Source organism: Thalassophryne amazonica, chromosome 22, assembly GCF_902500255.1.
Source record: "Thalassophryne amazonica chromosome 22, fThaAma1.1, whole genome shotgun sequence".
Lineage (NCBI taxonomy): Eukaryota > Metazoa > Chordata > Actinopteri > Batrachoidiformes > Batrachoididae > Thalassophryne > Thalassophryne amazonica.
Window position 1 is genome coordinate 23,042,691 of NC_047124.1, and position 27,597 is coordinate 23,070,287.

General features: G+C 41.6%; 1 long non-coding RNA gene across 1 annotated transcript; it reads left to right on the top strand.

Annotated features, from left to right (window-relative positions):
• Window positions 1-8,121: 8,121 nt before the first annotated feature.
• On the top strand, window positions 8,122-20,603 carry LOC117503912. Its single transcript, XR_004558692.1, has 3 exons — window positions 8,122-8,132; window positions 13,741-13,744; window positions 20,337-20,603. It is a non-coding gene; the product is annotated as an uncharacterized LOC117503912 (long non-coding RNA).
• Window positions 20,604-27,597: the final 6,994 nt, after the last annotated feature.

Below are 27,597 nucleotides of genomic sequence, written 5' to 3' on the forward strand. Positions count from 1 at the left end.
TTTTCCTCACTGTATGTGAAACTCACAAAAAAATACAAATGAAATGCACAGATACAACTGAGTATTGAAAAATTCTTCGTCATTCGATGTCAAATTTCAATACCCAAGCTTTAATTATCAGTATTTATGAGTCAGAGCCAAAATAATCATGCTTGTATCAAGATTTATGAATGCTGGTGATAAACTGGCTAATGTACCATTATAAAAACATGTCATAGATACATTAAAGAAAAGTGCGAGTTCCAGGGAACTAGGTCACATGTTCATGTTGCTTTTTAAAAGCTAATATTGCAGTGGTTCAGGAGTTCCAGCAGTTGACCAAGTTTTTAGGTTCCTAGTTCAAAGTTGACTTTCCCTATGTTATTTTATTTATCTTATATTGCCAGATGTTCAAGTTGTGGTAGATATGTTTCTTTAGATCTTTGTACCTTTTAGTTATACTGTATGTTTTTATGTTGAGTGGGAAAAACGGCAAATTGCAGATTCAGGAACAGGTGTCAAACTCAAGGTATCAGCCCTGGTTGTGGAATCAAACATTATGGAATGATATCCATCACTACCACTGCACCTTACATCAGGGTATTGTTAAATTGTCAATACTAGTGCTTGTACTTTGCCTTTGATATCTGACTTTGAATAGGGCAGTGCAGTCTTGTTTGGGGGTGAGCACTAAAGGGGTAAAATATGATGCATTTGATGTAGTTTCTCTACTGCTGGGGTACAAACCCCAGCATTTTCAGTGGGGTTTTGGCCAATTACACACAAACAAAGTGAAAATGCAAAGAAAAAGTGACGACGCGGTAAGCAAATGGACATGTGTTACGGTTTGTTTCTGATCCGGAGGCAGTTTTGCAGGCGACAGAATGGAGCTAGTCTGGTTAGCTGTGTAGGCTAACACTTACTGACAGGGCGTCTCCAATCTCCACTGGGAACTGAAAAAAAATATTTTTCAGGACTGCTTTGGTGATTGCTGCCGAAAAAAAAAAAACCCGTACACCATTTATCCGTGTGAAATGTGTATATACTGTGTATATACACACTTCAATGGAGTTCCCCGTAAGTGGTCAAATCCCGCGATATCACGGAGGGTTCAAACGAGACTGTGGTCTCCTATACCTATGTATATATATTTGAACAAGAAAATTACATTACACATTACAGTGTAAGCTTCTTTTTTCAGCTCCATGGCACATTCTAAGGATTTTCATATCATAAAAAAACACAAATTGTGTATTTCAACAGTTCAGAGGGTGTTGACCTTGACTGGATTTTTTTTTTGTGGTTCAACTCAGGAAGAATTCAAATGTCAGTAAGCGTCAAAATACCAAACCCTCTATTCCCAATGCAGTGGGTATGCTGATCCTTAATGATAGCTCTCATGATATCAATTATCAGTGGTCTTTCTGCCAGCCCGTGTTTGTGAAACATTCATGATTGTCTGGCGTGGCGTGGAAACAGCTAGGATGGAAGAGTTGACCTCTGGAGGGAAGGAAAAACAAACATTAAGGCAGTAAATCTCTGATTAAATCCAGCTCCCTCTGACTGGTCCACTGGTACACTGTGTGTGTCAAGTGAAGGATGTGGCAACTGTTAAAATAAAAACTAAATACTCTGAGAAGCCATGGTTACCAACCCCAGTCCATTTGCCTTTCTGTCACATACAAACATTGCAAGGAATTGCAAGGTTTGAACTGTTGGGTGTTGACTCCAAAAGCACCTGGAACAACCATAATGACACTGACATGTGGCATTTTTCAGTCTCTTTACTTCAGTAACTATGAGCACAGTTGCAAGAATCACACAATCAGAGTGGAGAGTGCGTCTTTATCATTCAAATGTTGGCAGCTCTACCAAAGTGTTGCAGCCATCATTTCTACTGCAACTATATAGGAATTTCCCCGTCTTATCTGTCCAATGGAATTACAAGAGCAACTCCTCCCAAACCACTTTTAATTACTTCATGCATTGGGTATTGCCAAAACTAAAAAAAAAATGGCCTCAAGCGAGATATTCACGATGGCATCCAAAATGGTTACCTCAATAGGTTTGGTAATTAAAACAAATTGGATCGACATTCAAAGGATGTAATTTTCAAAAATAGTAAATAAGAGAGTGTTAAATTCAAAATGGCTTCCAAAATGGCCACCAAATGAAGTCTTCCATTAAAATGCCCCTGAAATGTAATATTAGCAACAAACCAACGAATTAACAACATCACATCACATCATGATGGCCATTTTGGACACCATCTTGAAAATGTGACTTTGGTGATCCGACCTGCTGTGCATTAGCTGATGTTAGCAGAGACAGAGCCAAACATCAAAGTTTTCCTAAAAGCAGACATTTTGTTGGTAAGCCGTTTGTTTTGCGTTTTATATTGCATTGCTTAAAATTTCCCTTTTTTCAGAGGCTACATGGCAATAGTAAGCCCCTTCAGCTGCTCCCTTGTTTGCACTCGGGGGGTGCCACGGCAAACCCAAGGTGGATCTGCATGTTGAATTGGCACAGGTTTTACAGTAAAAAAAATAGCTTATTTAAAACTACATTTAATGTCTTGATGCACACGTGTTTCACACAAATGATAGCAGTGTTTGGGAAAGAAAGCCAGAAAAACACCGGACTTTTCCATGAGGAAGCACCATCAGGCAGATTGCAGAACGCTATAAAAATGCAACGTTCCATTCATTCATCGAAAACATTAAAGTCGTCAGAAAAGAAAACACCAATTCAATATTTTTCAAGTGTTTAGAAACAGTAAAAGGTGCACTGTAAGCTCTGGAACTTTTGGCCAGTGGCGTAATTCTTTACTTTCGTTTTTGGGTGGGTTGCCAGGTCTGCGCTTTATAAACCAGCCTGTTAGGAGGCCAACGGGATTGAGCCATTTTATCCTGTTTTAGGACTTTTTTGGAACATGGCCAATAGTAGTAGAACAGCGCTCTGTGGAATAAGATGTGAGAGCCTTTCCTTATATGCATTTTGGACAAATAGGTACTTAACGTTACTCATGCCAACAGCGGAGTTCATGCAAAAGTTACACACTACTGAGCATGTGCATTGAGAATGCAACAGTCAAGTAGTGACCATCTTGAGTGTTTTTTTTCTTTTTGTGCAAGTTTTGGGCAAGTTGAGAAAGCTGTTGCCCCCAAAGTGTTGATGCCTCATAAATTTGAAAATGATCCCTCGACCAGCCTTGTCAATTTTTTCCGCTGGTCTTTGGTTCGTAACTTCGCCAAGTACTGGTGTCTTGTTTCATTCAGTTGTCATTATAGGTCAGTGACAGCTCTGTAAAGTATGTGACATTTTTGCAAACAGTTGTTTGTTGTTGGTTGTCGTCCCGTTACTTAGAAGTCAAACACTAACTAAAAGGTCCCCACAGAGTCTGGCTGGAAATGTGCCAGTGGATTATCTGCCATTTAAGAGATTATTTTATACTTTTTCCTCATCAGAGAGACAGGCATAGAAATGAGGTCAGATGCATTTGGATTGTAGTGAACACGTGCTATTGTTATAGCAAGTTCCAAGGTTCTAGCTACACCATTATTAAATGGAAAACAGCGCTACTGAAGCAGCTTTGCTCTACAGTTACTACAATAGTATTTCAAGGTGACAGCAGACGGTGAAGAAAAAGTCCATCGTATCTTCTCACTGGATTGACGAAGTATTGCACAGTATCGGGAAATAAATCAATCAATCAATCAATCAATTTTTTTTTTATATAGCGCCAAATCACAACAAACAGTTGCCCCAAGGCGCTTTATATTGTAAGGCAAGGCCATACAACAATTATGTAAAACCCCAACGGTCAAAATGACCCCCTGTGAGCAAGCACTTGGCTACAGTGGGAAGGAAAAACTCCCTTTTAACAGGAAGAAACCTCCAGCAGAACCAGGCTCAGGGAGGGGCAGTCTTCTGCTGGGACTGGTTGGGGCTGAGGGAAAAAACCGGGAAAAAGACATGCTATGGAGGGGAGCAGAGATCGATCACTAATGATTAAATGCAGAGTGGTGCATACACAGCAAAAAGAGAAAGAAACAGTGCATCATGGGAACCCCCCAGCAGTCTACGTCTATAGCAGCATAACTAAGGGATGGTTCAGGGTCACCTGATCCAGCCCTAACTATAAGCTTTAGCAAAAAGGAAAGTTTTAAGCCTAATCTTAAAAGTAGAGAGGGTGTCTGTCTCCCTGATCTGAATTGGGAGCTGGTTCCACAGGAGAGGAGCCTGAAAGCTGAAGGCTCTGCCTCCCATTCTACTCTTACAAACCCTAGGAACTACAAGTAAGCCTGCAGTCTGAGAGCGAAGCGCTCTAATGGGGTGATATGGTACGACGAGGTCCCTAAGATAAGATGGGACCTGATTATTCAAAACCTTATAAGTAAGAAGAAGAATTTTAAATTCTATTCTAGAATTAACAGGAAGCCAATGAAGAGAGGCCAATATGGGTGAGATATGCTCTCTCCTGCTAGTCCCCGTCAGTACTCTAGCTGCAGCATTTTGAATTAACTGAAGGCTTTTTAGGGAACTTTTAGGACAACCTGATAATAATGAATTACAATAGTCCAGCCTAGAGGAAATAAATGCATGAATTAGTTTTTCAGCATCACTCTGAGACAAGACCTTTCTGATTTTAGAGATATTGCGTAAATGCAAAAAAGCAGTCCTACATATTTGTTTAATATGCGCTTTGAATGACATATCCTGATCAAAAATGACTCCAAGATTTCTCACAGTATTACTAGAGGTCAGGGTAATGCCATCCAGAGTAAGGATCTGGTTAGACACCATGTTTCTAAGATTTGTGGGGCCAAGTACAATAACTTCAGTTTTATCTGAGTTTAAAAGCAGGAAATTAGAGGTCATCCATGTCTTTATGTCTGTAAGACAATCCTGCAGTTTAGCTAATTGGTGTGTGTCCTCTGGCTTCATGGATAGATAAAGCTGGGTATCATCTGCGTAACAATGAAAATTTAAGCAATACGGTCTAATAATACTGCCTAAGGGAAGCATGTATAAAGTGAATAAAATTGGTCCTAGCACAGAACCTTGTGGAACTCCATAATTAACTTTAGTCTGTGAAGAAGATTCCCCATTTACATGAACAAACTGTAATCTATTAGACAAATATGATTCAAACCACCGCAGCGCAGTGCCTTTAATACCTATGGCATGCTCTAATCTCTGTAATAAAATTTTATGATCAACAGTATCAAAAGCAGCACTGAGGTCTAACAGAACAAGCACAGAGATGAGTCCACTGTCCGAGGCCATAAGAAGATCATTTGTAACCTTCACTAATGCTGTTTCTGTACTATGATGAATTCTAAAACCTGACTGAAACTCTTCAAATAGACCATTCCTCTGCAGATGATCAGTTAGCTGTTTTACAACTACCCTTTCAAGAATTTTTGAGAGAAAAGGAAGGTTGGAGATTGGCCTATAATTAGCTAAGATAGCTGGGTCAAGTGATGGCTTTTTAAGTAATGGTTTAATTACTGCCACCTTAAAAGCCTGTGGTACATAGCCAACTAACAAAGATAGATTGATCATATTTAAGATCGAAGCATTAAATAATGGTAGGGCTTCCTTGAGCAGCCTGGCAGGAATGGGGTCTAATAAACATGTTGATGGTTTGGATGAAGTAACTAATGAAAATAACTCAGACAGAACAATCGGAGAGAAAGAGTCTAACCAAATACCGGCATCACTGAGAGCAGCCAAAGATAACGATACGTCTTTGGGATGGTTATGAGTAATTTTTTCTCTAATGGTTAAAATTTTGTTAGCAAAGAAAGTCATGAAGTCATTACTAGTTAAAGTTAATGGAATACTCAGCTCAATAGAGCTCTGACTCTTTGTCAGCCTGGCTACAGTGCTGAAAAGAAACCTGGGGTTGTTCTTATTTTCTTCAATTAGTGATGAGTAGAAAGATGTCCTAGCTTTACGGAGGGCTTTTTTATAGAGCAACAGACTCTTTTTCCAGACTAAGTGAAGATCTTCTAAATTAGTGAGACGCCATTTCCTCTCCAACTTACGGGTTATCTGCTTTAAGCTACGAGTTTGTGAGTTATACCACGGAGTCAGACACTTCTGATTTAAAGCTCTCTTTTTCAGAGGAGCTACAGCATCCAAAGTTGTCTTCAGTGAGGATGTAAAACTATTGACGAGATACTCTATCTCCCTTACAGAGTTTAGGTAGCTACTCTGCACTGTGTTGGTATATGGCATTAGAGAACATAAAGAAGGAATCATATCCTTAAACCTAGTTACAGCGCTTTCTGAAAGACTTCTAGTGTAATGAAACTTATTCCCCACTGCTGGGTAGTCCATCAGAGTAAATGTAAATGTTATTAAGAAATGATCAGACAGAAGGGAGTTTTCAGGGAATACTGTTAAGTCTTCTATTTCCATACCATAAGTCAGAACAAGATCTAAGATATGATTAAAGTGGTGGGTGGACTCATTTACTTTTTGAGCAAAGCCAATAGAGTCAAATAATAGATTAAATGCAGTGTTGAGGCTGTCATTCTCAGCATCTGTGTGGATGTTAAAATCGCCCACTATAATTATCTTATCTGAGCTAAGCACTAAGTCAGACAAAAGGTCTGAAAATTCACAGAGAAACTCACAGTAACGACCAGGTGGACGATAGATAATAACAAATAAAACTGTTTTTTGGGACTTCCAATTTGGATGGACAAGACTAAGAGACAAACTTTCAAATGAATTAAAGCTCTGTCTGGGTTTTTGATTAATTAATAAGCTGGAATGGAAGATTGCTGCTAATCCTCCGCCCCGGCCCGTGCTACGAGCATTCTGACAGTTAGTGTGACTCGGGGTGTTGACTCATTTAAACTAACATATTCATCCTGCTGTAACCAGGTTTCTGTTAGGCAGAATAAATCAATATGTTGATCAATTATTATATCATTTACCAACAGGGACTTAGAAGAGAGAGACCTAATGTTTAATAGACCACATTTAACTGTTTTAGTCTGTGGTGCAATTGAAGGTGCTATATTATTTTTTCTTTTTGAATTTTTATGCTTAAATAGATTTTTGCTGGTTATTGGTGGTCTGGGAGCAGGCACCGTCTCTACGGGGATGGGGTAATGAGGGGATGGCAGGGGGAGAGAAGCTGCAGAGAGGTGTGTAAGACCCCACCTCTGCCTCCTAGTCCCAACCCTGGACAGTCACAGTTTGGAGGATCCAAGAAAATTGGCCAGATTTCTAGAAATGAGAGCTGCTCCATCCAAAGTGGGATGGATGCTGTCTCTCCTAACAAGACCAGGTTTTCCCCAGAAGCTTTGCCAATTATCTATGAAGCCCACCTCATTTTTTGGACACCACTCAGACAGCCAGCAATTCAAGGAGAACATGCGGCTAAACATGTCACTCCCGGTCCGATTGGGGAGGGGCCCAGAGAAAACTACAGAGTCCGACATTGTTTTTGCAAAGTTACACACCGATTTAATGTTAATTTTAGTGACCTCCGATTGGCGTAACCGAGTGTCATTACTGCCGACGTGAATTACAATCTTACCAAATTTACGCTTAGCCTTAGCCAGCAATTTCAAATTTCCTTCAATGTCGCCTGCTCTGGCCCCCGGAAGACAATTGACTATGGTTGCTGGTGTCGCTAACTTCACATTTCTCAAAACAGAGTCGCCAATAACCAGAGTTTGATCCTCGGCGGGTGTATCGTCGAGTGGGGAAAAACGGTTAGAGATGTGAACGGGTTGACGGTGTACACGGGGCTTCTGTTTAGGGCTACGCTTCCTCCTCACAGTCACCCAGTCAGCCTGCTTTCCCGACTGCTCGGGATCTGCCAGGGGGGAACTAACGGCGGCTAAGCTACCTTGGTCCGCACCGACTACAGGGGCCTGGCTAGCTGTAGAATTTTCCACGGTGCGGAGCCGAGTCTCCAATTCGCCCAGCCTGGCCTCCAAAGCTACGAATAAGCTACACTTATTACAAGTACCGTTACTGCTAAAGGAGGCCGAGGAATAACTAAACATTTCACACCCAGAGCAGAAAAGTGCGGGAGAGACAGGAGAAGCCGCCATGCTAAATCGGCTAAGAGCTAGTAGCTACGCTAACCTAGCGGATTCCTAAAAACACGCAAAGTGAATAATGTGTAAATAATTTAGAGGTAATTCAACAGAAGGAGTGCTTTAGTTAAGGCACCAGACAGGCCATGAAGCAGCACAGGTAACGCACGGCAGCAGTGCTAAAAACTAAAATAAAATAAAAATCCACCAGACAGGCTGTGGAGCAGCACAGGTAACGCACGGCAACAGTGCTAAAAAATAAAATAAAAATCCACCAGACAGGCCATGAAGCAGCACAGGTAACGCACGGCAAGAGTGCTAAAAAATAAAATAAAATAAAAATCCACCAGACAGGCTGTGGAGCAGCACAGGTAACGCACGGCAACAGTGCTAAAAAATAAAATAAAAATCCACCAGACAGGCCAAGAAGCAGCACAGGTAAGGCACGGCAAGAGTGCTAAAAAATAAAATAAAATAAAATCCACCAGACAGGCCGTGGAGCAGCACAGGTAATGCACGCCAACAGTGCTAAAAAATAAAATAAAAATCCACCAGACAGGCCAAGAAGCAGCACAGGTAACGCACGGCAAGAGTGCTAAAAAATAAAATAAAATAAAATCCACCAGACAGGCTGTGGAGCAGCACAGGTAACGCACGGCAACAGTGCTAAAAAATAAAATAAAAATCCACCAGACAGGCCATGGAGCAGCACAGGTAACGCACGGCAACAGTGCTAAAAAATAAAATAAAAATCCACCAGACAGGCCATGGAACAGCACAAGTAACGCACGACAACGGTGCTAAAAAATAAAATAAAATAAAAAATCCACCAGACACGCTGTGGAGCAGCACAGGTGAAGTGAAAAAGCACAAGTGAAAAAGTCTTGAAAAAGTCTTGAAAAAGACTGTTAGTTCAGAGTCCAAAGCAGCAGGTAGCAGTCTCTGTGTAAACAGTTCGGCGTTCGGTCACGCAATGACTCACTAATGATATATATATAATAAATCTCTTCCATTCAGACTTGTGCATTTTGGAAACAATAGATATGGACTTACAGATGTTGAAATCATTGTATGGCTGAAAAATCTGGACACAAACTTTAGATTCATTAAGTTATTCATTCATTAATTTTCTGCTACTTATCTGGGTCTGGGTCGCGGTGGCAGTGTATCAAGTAGTCAGTATTCCCTACCCTTGGGCAACTTTTCTAACTCTATCCAGGGGATCCTGAGGCATTCCCAAACTAGGTGGGAAATGTAAGCTCTGCAGCGTGTCCTGTGTCTTCCCCAGGGTCTCCTCCCATTTGGACGTGCTTGGAAGACGTCTCGAGGGAGCCGACCATGGGACATTCTCATGAGATAACCCTTAGGGATAGGGTTATCTCATGGGAAATAAATCTCTCTCTGATCTGTATTCAGCTAACAGACAAATAAAAGGAACAGAAGAACTCCTTGACAGATACTTTCTTAAAGGAAATTGTATTCTTATTTCTGTCAGATCCGCCGTCTCTTTCTCCCATCTCTAATTTTTGTATCCATGGTGACGTATTGAGGGTCAGCTCTTCCAGCTCTTCTCTTCTGTTCTCTTTCCTTTTATATCTCTTTCCATCCCCCCTTGTCCCTTGTGCTGTGATGAAGCGCTTTTAGATTTGTCACTTAATAATGCATGTTTCTGATTCCCGTTTACCCTTCACGGTTTTTTTTGTTTTAAATGTCTTCTCTCTCCCTTTTGCTCCCGTTCTGTTTGTCTCCCCTCCTTCTCCTTGCTTGGCCCATCTCGCCGTGGTTTTTGTGGGACTTTCCCGTCGGCATTAATTAGCTTCTCCCTCTCTTTATTTTATTCCCCCAGTTTCCTTTCAGTGTCTGTCTTTTTCGGCCTCAGTTTCAGTTTTTTATTTCAGATAAAATCAGCTCAGTGGAATTAAATTCCATTTTTCAGCATCCCTACATTCATTTCTGTTTTCATCCAAAATATAGTTCAGCTTCATGACACTTTTAATCAGATACACCAATTTTACACATGACTTTTTTTAAATGATGCACTCCTCCATCATTATGTTTCCATAGCAACAGGTCATGGTTTTGCATTGGCTTTTTTTTCCCCTAATGGCACCCGTTCTATTCAGCGTATCCTCACCGGGTGGTCAACGGAACGGCCCCTCTCTCGTCTTTGACATTATCCAGAGGTCAATCAGTTTGACCTCGGCTTATTAATGACCACACACATAATCTGTCTCGTCTGAGCTAATGACACTTTTAATGGTCCCATGCCTAAATGGGATGGTGTTTTAGTGCGTAACATTTGTTTTGTTAATGTGAGATGAATGGAGAGTCTCTCTAGAGATTATCATAATGCATTCACAGTCACGGATGGATGCCTGTTTGCAGGAGGTGGGGGCTACTGTGGATGCGCCGGTGGCTAACCTTTAATACGTGTTACTACGCTGGAGGGAAAAATAATAAAAGTGACTGCAGATGTTTGGGTTATTGATAGAAGGCCTTGTGTTGAGTAAGACAAAGTAATTTACTGGATATTCCCTGAAGACTTGGGAATATGTTCATGTAGAGCCTTTGTGTCACACATGATGAATGAATTCTATTCGCTTAAAGTAGTGGAAATTTTCCTCGGGGTGCTTTCACGCTTACCGTCTCTGATCCGTTTCAATCAGACCATGGTTGTTGATGATATGGGTCGCTTGTGGGGAGAATGCAGCTGGGACTGAAGGACTATATGCAACTCAAACGTAGGGTTTGACACAACATATTTTCCAGAGTATAAGTTGTGTTTTTTTTTTTTTTACTAATTTTGGGAGGTCCTGCGACTTACGCTCTGTTGCAACTTATATAATGAAAAATCACGCTTTCGTCATTAATAAGTGTAATAATTATAACTATTTATATAGGGCTTCACTACAAATCAAAGCTCTAAACAAAATAAACTCCATTAATAAAAGAATAAATGTCAATCAACCTTATGTTCAACACATAAGGTTTCTGTGGTGTGCACAGGGCTTCCTGCATAAATCCATGTCACTGTGGGCCAGCAATCTGTGTCCACCTTACGATTTTCATCCGTCCAAACTAACGTCCAATATACTGTTCAGTTCATGTTTATTTGTTGACCTTGGTTATTTTTGGAATCTAAGAATCCTTATGTTCAAAATCAGCACATGATGTGGTGTGCACATGTGCTACACTGAGTTTCTGCGTATTGTTCAACTTAACCCCAGGGAAATGCTATGTTACAAAGTGAGATCCACATACAGAAACAAGGTGAGAGTTATACGCCGGTGTGACTTACATATGTTTTTTCTTTTCACAATACATTTTTGACAGATGTGACTTACACTTACTTACACACCTGTTAATTCCAGGAACATGTACTGGTACTGCACCTCACCACATCCAGCACACTATCAAACCACCTTGGGTCCCAACTGGCCGTTCGCCAGGCAGACAACTGGTCTGTCCCCATCTTTCAAAAGTTACCATCAATCTACCACAGCCTGGTTAAGTGTGGGTATCCCCTTGGTCTTCTCCAGCGTCTTCAACAATGAGGCACCTGCCTACTGGATCATCCCTAGAAAAACACGTGACATGGCCAAAATGTCATGTCTGACATTCTCTCACATTGTAAGGACTGTACTTGAATAGGTTTATCATACTTGTACTTTACTTGATTATTTCCATCTTGCGGGTTACTGGTGCACTGGTCTTGTTATCCAAAACATTAGTTAATTGTGTAACCCGGGTTAATATGTGTGTTCTCCATGACATTTTGGTGGACAACACACTGGGGCCCTATGTGACTTTGGATGAGTCCTTGGACTTCAGCCCAGAGTTGTAACAAAAACCTTAAAGCCCCGTTTACACATAGACAGTAAACTCTCCCGGAAGCGTCCCGGCAAAGATTTTGCCCCCTCTGGGCCATTTTAGGGATCAAACGCCGTAGTTAACACCGGGGCACGGGGGCGTGGTTTGGTTCCGGCTTCACCGGGAATCGTGAAAAAATTATTTAACATGTCGTACAATTCCGGGAGCGCTCGTGGAGAAGTGGCCTGATGACAGAGACAACGCGAACAACGGCGTTTGATACTTTTTAATCGCCATGTCAACCCGCCCCTTCCTGTAGTGCCGCAGTTTACACCGCAGTAATTGGCGGCCAGAGTTGTATCCCTAACCAACGGCGTGTAAAACGGCGATAGAGCCCACATCGGCGTCCTCAAAGGCGTTTTAACCCGCGACAGAGGCAGACAAAACGGCGGCGCTAGCGGACAGTACGCTGTTCTAAATGCCACCTCCTGGTTAACGGCGTTCCAAACGGCTGATAGGCGGCGGTCAGTATAAAAACGCTAGTGCACTGCATGCAGGTCTCTCACTCGCGGCCAGCTCCAGATATTTTTGCAGAGAAGCTCCAGTATGCCTCCTAAAATAAAATTGGCAGCGGCAAGGACTAAGACTGCAGCTGACCTGATGGTGTTCATTTAAACATTTGGACGATGCACTCAACCCAGTCACTTATGGCAGCACATATGCACTTTTATTGTTGCTAAAAGGATTGAGATGAATACTTTAAGATATTTATGTATTTTTCCCTGTTGCAGGTTTTCCACTTCTGAATATAGATGTAATCTTGGTAGGAGGAAGCAGAGATAAATCCCTCACAAGTAGGTATGTCAGATTTGTTCATGTCTCCATGTTGTCTGGTTTCTGTTTCACTGCTAAATAAGACCATGTAGTATCTTGTGCTGTCCGGTTTACAGCTCAGAGTACGAGTATGTACGGTGCATCCAGAAAGTATTCACAGCACTTCACTTTTTCCATGTTTTGTTATGTTACAGCCTTATTCCAAAATGGATGAATTTCATTTTTTTTCCTCAAAATTCTACACACAATACCCCATAATGACAATGTGAAAAAAGTTTTTTTTTTTTTTTTTTTTTTTTTTTTTTTTTTGTAAATTTATTCAAAATAAAAAACTAAAAAATCACATGTACCTAAGTATTCACAACCTTTGCCATGAAGGTACATCCTCTTTTCACTGATGGTCCTTGAGATGTTGCTACAGCATAACTGGAGTCCACCTGGGGCAAATTCAGTTGATTGGACATGATTTGGAACGGCACACACCTGTCTACATTTAAGGTCCCACAGTTGACAGTGCACGTCAGTGGACAAACCAAGCATGAAGTCAAAGGAATTGTCTGTAGACCTCTAAGACAGGATTGTCTCAATGCACAAGTCTGGGGAAGGGTACAGAAACATTTCTGTGGCTTCAAAGGTCCCAGTGAGCACAGCGGCCTCCATTATCTGTAACTGGAAGAAGTTCAGATCCACCAGGACTCTTCCTAGAGCTGGCCACCCATCTAAACTGAGCAATCAGAGGAGAAGGGCCTTAGTCAGGGAAGTAACCAAGAGCTGCAGCATTCCACTGTGGAGAGAGGAGAACCTTCCAGAAGGACGACCATCTCTGCAACAATCCACCAATTAGGTCTGTATGGTAGAGTGACCACACAGAGGCCACTCCTTAGTAAAAGGCACATGGCAGCCCACCTGGAGTTTGCCAAAAGGCACCTGAAGGACTCTCAGACCATGAGAATCAAAATTCTCTGGTCTGATAAGACAAAGATTGAACTCTTTGGTGTGAATGCCAGGCGTCATGTTTGGAGGAAACCAGTCCATCATTACAGTGAAGCATGGTGGTGGCAACATCGTGCTGTGGGGATGTTTTTCAGCAGCAGGAACTGGGAGACTAGTCAGGATTGAGGGAAATATGAATGCTGCAATGTACAGAGACCTCATAGATGAAAACCTGCTCCAGAGCACTCTTCAGAGGACAATGACCCTAAGACCACAGCCAAGATATCAAAGGAGTGGCTTCAGGATAACTCTGTGAATGTCCTTGAGTGGCCCAGCCAGAGCCCAGACCTGAATCTGATTGAACATCTGTGGAGAGATCTGAAAATGGCTGTATATGAGCTCCCCATCCAACCTGACAGAGCTTGAGAGGTGCACCAAGCTGTGGCATCACATTCAAGAAGCCTTGAGGCTGTAATTGCTGCCAAAGGTGCATCAACAAAGTATTCAGCAAAGGCTGTGAATACTTAAATACATGTGATTTCTTGTTTTTGTTTTTTAATAAATTTGCAAAAATATAAAAATAAATGTAACAGTTGTAATTGCAGCAGGCTATATTTATTCAACTCAAAAGTTAGTTTGTTTTCCGTTTCGATGATGAAAGTAGTTCCTTGGTCCTCTGTTGGGCTTTGGCCTCCTGCAGTTTCCACTCTCCTGCTCTGTGTCTGCCCGTGTGAGTAATCCTCATGAACAGATGGGTAGAGTCGGGAAAAAATGTGCACGCCAGCTTGTCGGGCTGCTACAACACCGCCAGTCCCTCTGCACGTTCATACCCCCAGAGGATGAATTTCCACCTATTTGGATGCTCCACCATTCTTTTGTATGACAAAACAAAAACACATAGACACCCGTCTCCTTCTTACATGGTCACTCAGTTTGTAGGAACTGCCGATTGCAGACATATTTACCATAGGGAATATGGTAAATATAGTAAATACTGTTTGTATTTATTAATGATTGCCTTGGAAATGTTCATGTATCCATCCCCTGATTTGAATTAAGTGGCTGTAAAAGTGATTGTTTCTATAAACAACAATCTTCATATTTATTTAGTCCAGTTACTTTTGGGCTGTGAAAATCGACTGAACTTCACCATGGTGGTGTTCAGAGGCAAAAATGATAAAAATGTTCACTGTCTGAATGTGTATGAACCTCTTTCTGTATAATATATATATATATATCTATATATCTATATAGATAGATATAGATATAGATATATATATAGATAGATGTTGCTTTGTAGTAAGTGTGGCATCTTTTCTGTTGACTGTTATCTCACACTTTAAGAGAGGATCACTTTTTGACCATTGAGCCCAGAGCAAAGGTGTAAAGAATCACTTGATGAAAGACGAGGCTGCTAATGTTCCCAGAACAGGGAACGAGAACAAGGCAAGGGGAAACAAAAATAAGACACTGCATTGTTTTTGTCAGGGTCAGATTGTAGATGCTTTTCCACTGCAGAACCAAATTCATGAGTATTGCACTACCTAGCTTTCATGTACCAGTCCCAATTTATTTGATTTATTAAATGTTTAAAGCTCCGTAAGAAATCTGAGTGTCTTGGATTGTGATGGTCCTGGATCAAGACTAAGATCGAGGCTTTTAAACTTAGATTTTATTGATTTTTTAAAAACAGAACAATTAGTGCAGGACATTCTTCAAAATGGTACAAACAAAGAAAACAGTACAAATTATACTTTCACATTAACAAAAATTCCAGTGGTTGCCATCGCAATTTGAATATTTGTAACTGCAGTCTTTTTTTTTTTTTTTTTAGTTTTATTTTTAATCCAAATTTCCTAATCTTACAGTGAAGAACAGAGCATAGAAAATATACCACGTATAGAACTTAGAACAGGTGGGTCACTGGGGGGGGGGGGGGGGGGGGGGGGGTGCATTTAAAAAAAAAAATAACAACATAGGCAGTAGATTTGAATAGCAACGGGTTACAATAAACCTTGATAAAATGCGAAGTATGAAGGAGTTGGGGCATTTGCTCGGTCCCACCCACCTTGAGTACATGAACCACCTAAGTTGGTCCATCTAGTACGGACTAATGGGGAGAGTGTCCCCTGGGGCTGTTATATTATCATGGACTACTCAACTCAATTTGAGGAAATTGACCGGTGCGAATGTACAGAATGATTTACGGGGGGGGGGGGGGGCATTATTTTATGCTTCTTTTGCCTTTGCATATGTTAACCATTTTGACCAATATTTTTGGGCCTTGTTACTATTAAGTCTTAGGGAAAAGGTAAGCATTTCCATTTCACAAATTTCTTCTACGGTGGCTGACCATTCGGCCATCGTCGGTGGGTCCCCATTAAGCCATTTCTTTATTGATTTTTTCCCTGCTATCAGTAATATTTTCAAAAGGTACTTATCCCGATGGTTAATTTCATTTGGTAGATTGCATAAAATATAGTTTGAAAATTATGTTGAATTTCCAGGCCAATAATTAATCTTATCTCTTTAACAACCTTTAACCAATAGGAGTGAATCGATGGGCAACCCCAGAAAATATGAAAATGGTCAGCCATCACATTATTACAATGTCTCCAACAATGCCCAGATTCAGCCCTGCCTGTCTGAAGATATGTCCTTTTGGGAGTTATAAAGAACCTAACAATATTCTTCCACGCAAATTCCCTCCATTGCCCTGAGCTTGTGGTGGTGGAATTAATTTGGCATATGTTGAGCCAGTCATCTTCTGTCAGTATTGTTTCTGCTTCCTTTTCCCATGTACTTTTAATGTATAGTGTTGATGTTTTTTGTAGGCCTCTAGGCACGCATATATTCTAGATAGCCTCTTCCTATAGGATTTGCCTTTGTAGGCATCAATAAAGATGTTAATATCTTGATAGTTGTTTTCTAATGTTTTAACATTTTTATTAAAATGATGTCTGAGCTGCAAATATCTGAAAAAGTCTCGCTTGTCGAGATCAAATTTTTCCTGCAATTGCTGGAAACTTTCAAGGTCAGATCCAGAAGAGATTACACCGTATGAAGTAATGCCTTTTTTGGTCCATTCTTTAAATCTAAAGTCAAGCTGTGCTGGTCTAAAATCCATATCGTGTTCAATCCATTTTAGTTATCGTGTTCCTCTCTCAAAAAGGGGATTACGGAGCTCTCTGAGCCAGATGCTGAGGGGGGGCTCGAGTGTAAGTGCATAACTTTTCTGACTGTTTAGTGATAAGGTATTTTTCACTCAGCAGAGCTTGAAGGGGAATGTCAAATTGACTCAATTCTAGCTCCTTCCATTTTGCATCATACCCGTCTTCACACCAGTACACCGCATACTGCAATTGTGCTGCTCTATAATAATTTCTCAAGCATGGGAGTGACAATCCTCCTTTAACTCTTGGTAGTTGTAAAGTTTTATAGCGTACCCTCGGTTTTTTTTCCCCGCCATATAAACCTAGAGATGGTTCGGTCCCACTCGAACTGTTTACTAGGGATTTCCAATGTTAAGGATTGGAAAAGGAATAATATTTGGGGTAAGACAATCATCCTTATTTCTATTCGGTTATATAAGTCAAGTGTTAAGGGAGCCCATCTGTCCAAATCATTTTTCATTTTGTTAGTCATAGTGCCATAATTTGCTTCATATATTTTGTTTAGATTTATAGTGATATTAACGCCTAAATATTTCATGATTTTTGTTTTCCATTTAAATTTGTACAGTTTACTTATATCCTCTGGGTGCGTAATTGAAGCATAACGTCTGAGTTTTTTCTATGTTTAATTTATAACCCGAGTAGAGCCCTAATTGATAGAAACTGGACATAAGATTAGGTAGACTGGCATCGGGGTCAGATAAGGTCACCAAGACATCATCGGCATATAGACATATTTTGTATTCTCTTCCCTTAAATACAATTCCCTTAATTCCTGGATCCTCCCTAATTTTTTGGGCAAGTGGCTCTATGAAAAGTGCGAAGAGAATGGGACTCAGTGGGCATCCTTGCCAGCATCCTCGTTCCAGGGGAATTACTCCTGAGAGGCCGCCATTTATTTTAATCCGGGCGACTGGCAAGTTATATATTGCTTTCAGACAATTTATAATTGTATTGTTAAAGCCAAAACGTTGTAGGACCAGATATAAATATTCCCAACGTACAGTATCAAAGGCTTTTTCAGCATCGAAATTAATTGATAAAGATTTCATATTACTCTTACTCATAATGTCGGTAAGGTGTAGTGCTCGCCTTACATTATCCTGTGTACGTCTGCTTTTAATAAATCCTGTCTGGTCCGTATCAATCAGTTCAGGGATAATATTTTCTAGTCTGCTAACAATTATTGAAGTAAAAATTTTATAGTCGGTGTTTAAAACAGAGATGGGTCGATATGAACTGCATTCCATTTTGTCTTTTCCTGGTTTTGGTATGACAGATATTATGACATGACAGGATGGTGGTGTCTCGCCTCCTTTAAGCACATGGTTAAGACAGTTTAGCAGTAAAGGTGTTATGGACTTCCTAAAAGTCTTATACCATTCAGCGGGTAGTCCATCTCCACCTGGTGCCTTGCTTGCTTTCAATTCTGAGATGGCTTTATCAAACTCCGCTTGTGTTATATCAGCAGTTATCTGTTTGTTTTGTTCTACGCCAATTGAGGGAAGGTCCAGAGAATCTAAAAACTGCTTTACTAACAGGAGTTCGGTTAGTTCAGGTTGACTATATAATTTTCTATAGTATATTTCAAATGATTTATGTATTTCATCTGGTGTAAAGCACATCTGGTTGGTAGCAGGGTTTTTAATTTTAAAGATGGATCTGTCCAGTTGTTTAAGTCGCCAGGCCAGTATTTTTTTTGCTCGAGGTCCATTTTCATAATAAGTTTGTTTACTATGTTTGAGTTTAAGTTCCACCTTGTGGTTGAGTCTCCTATTTAATTCTGCTTTTATGGTTGCAGTTTCCTGTAGTACATTAGGGTCTTTGGTCTCTATATGCTTTTGCTCTAATGTGTTTAGCTGTTTTGTCAAGTGATCGAGTTGCTCAGATTTTTCCTTTTTCTTCCTTGATGCCCACATAATGATTTTTCCTCGCAGTACAGCTTTTGCAGCGTCCCAAACGATGCTTGGGGACGTTTCTGTGCTGTTGTTAAATTTTTCATATTCCATAAATTCTTTGTTAATAAATTCTTCAAATGTATTATCATTTAACAGGGATGTGTTGAATCTCCATATCGATGTCTTAGGTTGGACATATAAATATAGTTTCAAGTATACTCCAGAGTGGTCTGACACATCCCTGATGCCAATTTTACAATCTAAGACTCTGTGCCTGTCTGTTCTGAATAAAAAAAAAAAAAAAAATCAATTTGTGAGTAGACGGCATGGGGGTGAGAGAAAAAGGTGAACTCCCTAGCCATTGGGTGACATTCCCTCCACACATCACATAGGCCAGTCCTTTTAATCATTTTTTTATACATTGATTCAGAGTTAATTTTTTTTAAAGGGTTTGAGGAATCAAGGGAGGGATGTAGTTGTGCATTCCAGTCCCCTCCACATATCAAGATACCTGAAGTTTCTGCCACTATGAGATCGAATATTCTATCAATTAATATTTTATCGTGTCCTGGGGGTCTGTATACATTAAGTAAAGTTACTTCATTTGAGTCTATCGTTCCCTTCACCAGAACAAACTGCCCTTCTTTGTCCGTGATCTGTTTGGATAACTGGAAGTCTACTTTATCTGCAATTAATATTGCAACGCCCCTTGTATGCCCATTTGTATGGGAAGAATAAAATGTCTTTTTAAACCCCATTTTTTTTTAATTTCTCATGGTCCTTCTTTGTTAGGTGAGTTTCTTGCCAGAAAATGATGTGTTGCTGTTCCCTCTTCATCTTAGCTATGAGTTTTCCTGTTTTGATTGGATTCTGTAACCCGTGAACATTAAGAGTTATCTTATATTGCCGTTGAAACATAAATCATTCAATAAAGTTGTTACCTCTAACTTACACATCCAGGGTGACCCTAACATTTGAACATAGATAGAACTCAAAAACAAGAAATTTATGACTTGTGAACAAACAGAAAAAAATAATAAAGATTCAACTTCCAAAACAAAGTGACTCAATATAGAGGCTTGGTTGAAGAGATGATGGGGGGTCTCTCCAGTGCAAGCTGACATAACTCAGTAATGAGTATTCGCTCAGTGCACAATCAGAGCCTCTAAACCGGCTCCCAAGACGGTCGGGTATCGTAAACTATATATAGCAGTCAGCAACGTATATTGTATTAACATTGGGGGGGGAGGGGGGGGGGGGCTAAATGAGAAATAGTTATCAGATGTGAAATCTGGCGCCATCTGGTGGTCCGTGACTCGTACGGGATGTTGCCTCAGCAGAGTTCTGGTTCTGGGTAAAATGCGATCGCTCCTCGTTAGGTTTGGACAACAAAACGCCATCAGGGCACAACAGAAATTCATCACAGACATCACTCCTTTAGACAGTCCTCACAACCTGAGAGAAAGTGTGATCGTGATCGCTCGTGAGCTCACTGAATTAGCGCTCACTTTGCCATTGTTTACTGCTGGCACTGCAGTGCATTCTGGGAAGTGTAGGCACCCGCCAGAGGCATCATGGGAATCGCTGAAACACCAAATGATCGTAAATCTTACTGCAGAGATGTTAAATATGTATATAAGTGGTGTTTATCTCGGGGACGAGGCCGTGTCCCCGGCATCATAACGAAATCCGCTGAGTTTTTTCCGTGCTCTCTCTCCGCGAGCACCCGGGTTCTGTCGTTTGGCCCCCACCTTCTCCCAGGACAATTTATCCAGTTTCTCCATCGGCGCCGTTGTGTGGGGGTCGTCATTACTGTTATGGTCAGGTGTGAGGCCCCTCTTCCTGAGATCCTTTAAGGCATCAGCTGCGCTGTTATATGTGACTGTGCCACCGTCAAAAAACACATGGAGCTTAGCTGGCGGCGGCGTTTGAAAGCGGAGCCCTTTTTCTTTCAGCAGTTTTCTGATAGGAGCGTAAGCTCTCCTCTTCTTTTGAGTCTCCGCCGGGTAGTCCTGGTCAAAGTATATGCGCTGCTAATTGAAGCAAATCTCTCCTTTTTTCCAAGCAGAGCGAAGCACCAAATCCTTGGTTTTGTATGCTAAAAAGTGGATCACCACGGAGCGGGGGCTAGCATTCTGCGGTGGTTTAGGACCCAGAGCACGGTGGCAGCGTTGTATAGCTAGGTCAATATCCTGGAGTGACAATTCAGCCTTAATGAAACTTTCAATAAATCCCAGCAAGTTGTTTCCCTCTGTGTCTTCGGGAATCCCGTATACACGGATATTATTTCTTCTCGAGTACGCTTCTAAGTCAGTCAACTTGGCCTGAATCTTATCTTGGTTGCTTGTAGTTTGAGACAGCACCTCTCTCGCCACCGCAATCCACTCCTCTATTTCTGCTATGCGTTGTAGCGACTCCTCCGCCTTGTCCTTGGTCTCTTTCATGTCAGCCACAATTTCGTTTAACTTTCCATTAACCTCCTCCCTAAAATTATTTAAGTCTCTCTTCATGTCACCGGAGAGGTTATCACGAAAGCAGCTTAGTTCTTCTTTCACATCTGAACGGATAGCTAAAATCTCTTTGTGGATAGCGCCGATGCTAACTTGCAGCCCCTCCATAGCCATGTGTTGGTCACATGCCTCCTCGTCGGTCTTTTCTTTCGAGTCCCTTTCGCCAGTTTTCTGTATCTGGCTCAGTTTACCGTTACTTTTTGTTGTCTTTCCCTTTTTCCTCATAAGTATATGGATTCCAGAAGGTTAATACAGCTCTAGCGTAGGGAAGTTAGCCGACCGTGTTGGGAGCACTTGTTCAGCACGTCTGCTCACCTCAGCGCCATACCGGAAGTCCAGATTGAGGCTTTTAATGACTCCCTGGATTCAGCCATCTGAAACACGTGTGTATGCAGTGACAGTGTTGAACTTGAAGAGACATTCATTGATCTTGGCAGTGGCCTTCATGTCTACTTGTCCTGTGAGATTGGGAAACACCCAGGAAGGAGATCTTTGCAGGAGATCTTTCCAGGAGAACAAAGGTCCAAGATTCTGGATGCCTTGTGTACTAAGTCTTTTGGGGGGTTCATTGGCTACTGCTGGAATGCCATTGTGTCAAGCAAGCAGATACTTGGGGAGACTCAGATGAGGAGTACAACTTGCATAGTGAGGGGGTGTTACCTACAGAATTTCAGCCATGTGGTACATTTCTCTCTGCATGATCCAGCATGCAGGTGCCTCAGCGCTGATGATGCTAGCGGCTGGAGGGGGCTAAAGGGACGCCCACATTTCCCCTAGCTGTCGAGGGAAGGTGGTTACTTTCGAGAGTTGGGGATGGAAAAGATGTCTTCTTGTGTGGTTGCCATCCAGAACAGAAGGCATTTCTATAGTGTGGTGGATGTGGCGACACGCTGCATCAACATGTTTCCAGACTTGACTTGCCAAGAAGATATAAGTCTGTAGCCTCCACCCGGTGCAACGCAGCAGTGATCCTCATATGGGTTGTGCACAGTGTGCAACCGTAAAGGGATTTCCACGTCGTAGGGCCTCGTGCCTCGCTTGCATTCACAAATTATGTTCATGTGTATCACTTCCAGTATGCATAAAGGTTAAATTAAAGTAGGCAAGAACTTGTTCAGGAATTTGTCTGATATTATATCGCTACATAACTTGTGCTCCATCTCACTGCTCATTGTAGGAAAAGAGGAACAACGTGATGGTTTTCCATTTAGCTCCACTATATTCACTTGAATTGCAGTTGCATCTTTTATTCTGGAGGTTTCACTTCATGTTGTAGAACACCCTGTCACTTCAGCGATGTCCCTTTTGTAAACAACATGGTAGGACAATGGCGCCCACGGGGGTTGGAGAGTCGGGGGAAGCGGCGGAGCACATGGCCTGGCACATGCTGACCATCAGCACTTCTAAAAGCATCAGAGAAAAGCAGGCGCTGGGGTATTCTGCAGACTGTGCGAGAATAACTGACCATGGCTGCTAAAAGGGGAAACCTATCTGTGCATGTGAGCATGCAAAAGTGGCTGAGATAGTTTATTTGGATTAGGCGGCTGCGCGTGATCTGGTTTTGGGGCTGTCAGACACAATAAGGCCGGCAGTTCTGTCTTTTGACCATAGAGCAGTGGTATTAATGTAGAGAATGCTTCTCTCATCCAGTATTACAGTTGGTAGCACCAAAGATAAGTTGCACCTTTCAATTCTGACATTGTAATCCCCTAGAAAAGGAAATATGAAATACTAGCTGTGCCAGACAGATGGACCTCATGTCTGCCCCCGTGATTGCAAGCCAGGACCCAAGGCGGTTCCACGGTGCAACACAAGTTAATGCCTTATTCCTATATATGTCTCTCCTTACCTGATGGGGTAGAGAAAGTGCAACATTATCCGCATATTGTCTGCAGCACAAATATGCTTCTTTAGCTCATACTGTATTCTGTAAAAAGATATGAATAGCATCTCATAAAATGGATTCTTGACACATTGCTAGTTTTCATCTTAGAAAAATCCAGTATCTTAACGTCAAAGAAGTAGGACGACTTTATCACGATGGCCTCGTTGTTTGGATTTGTTAAGGAAATGCAGAGCAATAAAGTTCTCAGAATGACACATGTGCAGCCAGAGCATGAGCGCTTGGTGCTTTACCCCCTCAGTGTTAGTCTTATATTCATAATTTTTCACACGGAGATGCAGTGTTGTCTTTGGATTTCATGTGGTGCCGTGTCTGTGGATGTGGAATGCACTGTGTTACTGACATGTCTTTTGGATTATTTGTGTTGTAAAACATCACACGATTTATGAATGACTTCTGCTACTGACAGTTGAAAAGAGAAGTGTGTGTGTGTGTGTGTGTGTGTGTTGGGGGGCGGGGGGAGACAACACAATTAAGGTGTAGGTTCTTTAAAGTATTCCCATCCGGCCTCAGCGTCAGTTTTCCATATCCTGTGAGACAGCAAGGTCAGGTTATCACCTGAGGCGTTGATCACACAAAGACGGTTTGTTTGGCATCTGCCTTTTTAGGTTTAGGGTATTAGATTTGGGATTTGGCTTTACAAAAAAAAAAGAAAAAAAAGAAAATGCTATTGTAATGACTAACCAGAAAAACTGTGCTAACCAATACCCAGGCTGAGCAATTCTTTTTCAAGTGGATTAATTGTTATTACTGTTGTAATTTCTATTAATGCTCCAAAAAGGGGATCTTTAACCGTATCATAACTGGTACAAAATTTTGTATCCTAAGTAGTCGCAGGGTGCCGTGGATGTGGCAAAGGGCGTCACCAGTGCATGCTCCCACACGACTTGATTCTGTCATAGAATGTGGTGTACCCGTTGTTTCATTTGTGCTTTATAGTATCGTAGACTTTGATCTAAATGTATCCTGATTATTACCGAGCTTTGATCCTGATCATTGAGGTTTCACTCATGACTTTAATGGTTACTGTGATTTAACTCTTGTTCACCTTTTGTCATGATTACCCATCTTTGATCCCAGTAGCTGAATGTGATGGTGATTGCTGAACTTTGATCTTGATCAAAGACCTTTGCACCCGATTACTGTTTGATAAGGCTCGAGTTACCATATCAAGAATTTGGAGGGGTTAGACCCTTTCTACCCTGATCTACAAGGGCATCTATCGATCAATCGACTTACCTACCTACCTACCTTTGATCCTGATTGATGATCTTTGATCCTGATTACTGTTTAATAAGACTTGAGGTGGGTCATATCAACAGTTTAGAGGGGTTGGACTCTACTTATCACTACCTAGCTACATCCTGCATTTAACGTGCTACATGTCTAGGTTCTATCAGTGGCTATGAAAACAATAAAAGTACAATTAAAAAAAAAAAAACCCAAAATGATCAAGAATCCACATCTGACCCCTGATCAAAACCAAAACTTTAGAGCTTCCTCCACAGTGTTTTATGGCTGTTTGAGTAATTAGACTAATTGTCAAACGCTGTTGACAGTTGAGGTCATGTAGGAGTTACAGTGGCTTCACATTTAGGCTTTGCACTTGTGGGAAACTGCACTGAACTCCTTTTCTGTCAAGCTGGTTGCTGGAGACACTCGCATTGTAGGAGATCCACTGCACTTCATTACCCTCCGAGTGATGCACTCCCAGGATGTCCATTCAACAGGATAGAATTCCACAGAACCCACACTGTGGTGGTAAATTCAATTTCATGACACACTGAGTGTTTTTATCTGTCTTATGACTGGTGGAGCTTTCTCATAACACAGAGCCAAACTCTTTGTTTGGATGTTTGACTTCTTTTCACCAAATTGTTCTTCATAAATTGCAGGTTTTTTTTCCTCGAGGCAGCTGCAGGCATGCAGTGTGTATAAAATATATCAAGAACACAGCATGATAATATTTAACAACTGATCGCAGGGATCAGACTGCAGATGATTAGATTGCTTCATATCAACACATTGCCTCATATCAGTGACAATAAAGCCTCATTGAACATGTACAAATTGTATGTAAGACAACAGGATCTTAATAATTAATTAAACAATTGCAAATCATAAAGAACACAAGGCTCATACAGCCAAGGGTATTTTAGTATTTAGTATTTTAAATTAACATGTTCTTTGGTATGTTGTTTTTGCTGTTGTATTTAATCACCTGTAAGGTTTCTGTGTAACTTTTTGTTTGTCTCTTTGAATAATTTAAAGTCAAATGTTGAGCACTTCCTGGTTTGACAATAAATGAGATATCGCAGGAATTCAATGGCAAATTGACACTGAAACAGGAAGTGCCAAATTTTGAGCCCACAGTGAAACAGGAAATGACAAATGTTAAACACTTCCTGGCATGGGTGTAGCTGGGTTGCACTGGATTCCCCTGAAATCTGAATGGGCACTCCAGGTGCCACCCAGATGACTGACATGTCACAGCACTGCACGGCTGGTCGAAAAGAGCCATTTTGAAATTGGTGACACATATTGACTGCTAGGTCCCTCCTGTACATTAGTTGGTGCTGTGTTCCACAAAAAAGTTCTAATCCACCTTAGAAGAAAAATGTTTCAGATTTGAAGCTGAACTCATCATCTGAACCACGAACTCCTAGTTATATTGGTGAGTAAACAGCTGTTTTCTAATTTCTAAAATTATCTTCTTAAACTCAATTCGTAAATAGACAGTTTTGTGCCTGTGGCCCCAAATATTTGAATGCATGTATTCATGTGAGTTAATTTCTATTTTGGAACGCTACAAGGTAAATCCATTCCATTTTGTGATTTCTATGCTGGCACATCTTCGAGTGCACACACTCCTAAACTACCCCAGCTAAAAGCATAACTTGGTGTGCTGGCTTAGAAATATCTTTGTTACTGTGATTTGATGTGACAGCAGATGACTGTTTTCAACCCTCATCCATCCCGCCAGCAGGCCGTCATCCCTCAGTGTTGCTCAGTGCAACTGAAGGCTGTTGACTGACAACATAGCATCTTTCTCCGAGGTTTTCAATCTGAGGGCCAGAAGAAGTGTTGAGTTGGTGTCAGCAGGCTTCACATCGTGGATGAACGTTATCTCTGGTTACATAAACATAGTTTACATCATGTTCAAGTTGAAGGATGTTTACTTTTATTTCCTGCTGTTCTGTTTATATTCAGTCTAAGGGCCCTGTCCCACTGGCGTTTAGGAGGATTTGCACATGAAATGGAGACAAAAGCTGAGCGTCCGCAACAAAGGTGGGCGGAAATGACAAATGTCCTGGGGTGGATCAGCGAATACATGAGGAAGAAAAGCGGATATAACAGGGAACAGAAGCGAAGGCGACTGCGGACGCGCCCCCATGAGGGGCGCGGCGGCTGTGATGCACCCGCTTCATCCGTGCCCACACTGTCTGCATGCGCGACATACCATTTGCGACCGTGATGTGGCCGTGCTGGGCACGCGTCATATCTGTTTTGCACGCTGTCCCGGTCCGCCGCCAAGCCACGCCAACCCGTCGGTTGCGGATATCAGCGGATGACAGGGGATATGCGGCGCATTGGTTGTGTATGTCCTGCGTATGTCTTCAGTATGTGTTCAGGCAGTGATGCGGATCTCATCCGCAGCAGGATTTTTGAGCCGCTCAAAAATCCTGGCTGCGGACATGCGTGGCTCTGCGGATGATCACGGACGTGTTCGGATGGCGGCCGACTTATTCAGGAATGTTACACAGTTACTGCGGTTGTTTGGCGGATGTGGGCCACTTTTGTGCGCATTCCATCCGCAAATCCTCCTAAACGCCAGTGGGACAGGGCCCTAAGTTCCCCAATGGCTGTTTATTCATGCTTCATCTGGTGCAAAGTAACACAGTTATTTGTTCTTTTCATCCAATGAAGTTGTGGTTTTCTTGTCCAGTACCCACATTGAATAAATACTGAGTATAATTTCACTCATTTGTGCACTTGTGGCTGTGTTCGTTTAAAACTGAGGTGTAGTCAGATGCAGATGTGTTGGTGTCACCATAGACCAGCAAAATTCTGAGGGAACAGTTTTTAGCTTACCTTAAACGGCGCTTCCAAAATTTTGGGATATTCTGCTAGCAGTGTGTGTGTGTGTGTGTGTGTTGGGGGAGGGGGGTCCATGTGTCTGTTGCCTTCTCCATGCCTATTTTGGCCATGTTCAGATTGGCAGCCCAAATCTAATTTTTAGCATACGTATTCAGATTGTATCTACATTTTATTTATTTATTTGTTCATTTTTCTGATAGCCTGAACAGAAAATATGGAAAAACAATGTGCATGCAGTATCAAACTGTCTAATTGTGTAAAACTGGAGGGCCACTACTTCCACCAAGGACCAACAGCCTATTGAGGCAATTTAAAAAAGAAAAGAAAAGAGAACTCTCTCGGATGAAGTGTGCTGCCGCCTTCAGTAATAATCATGAATGCTCAGAGCAA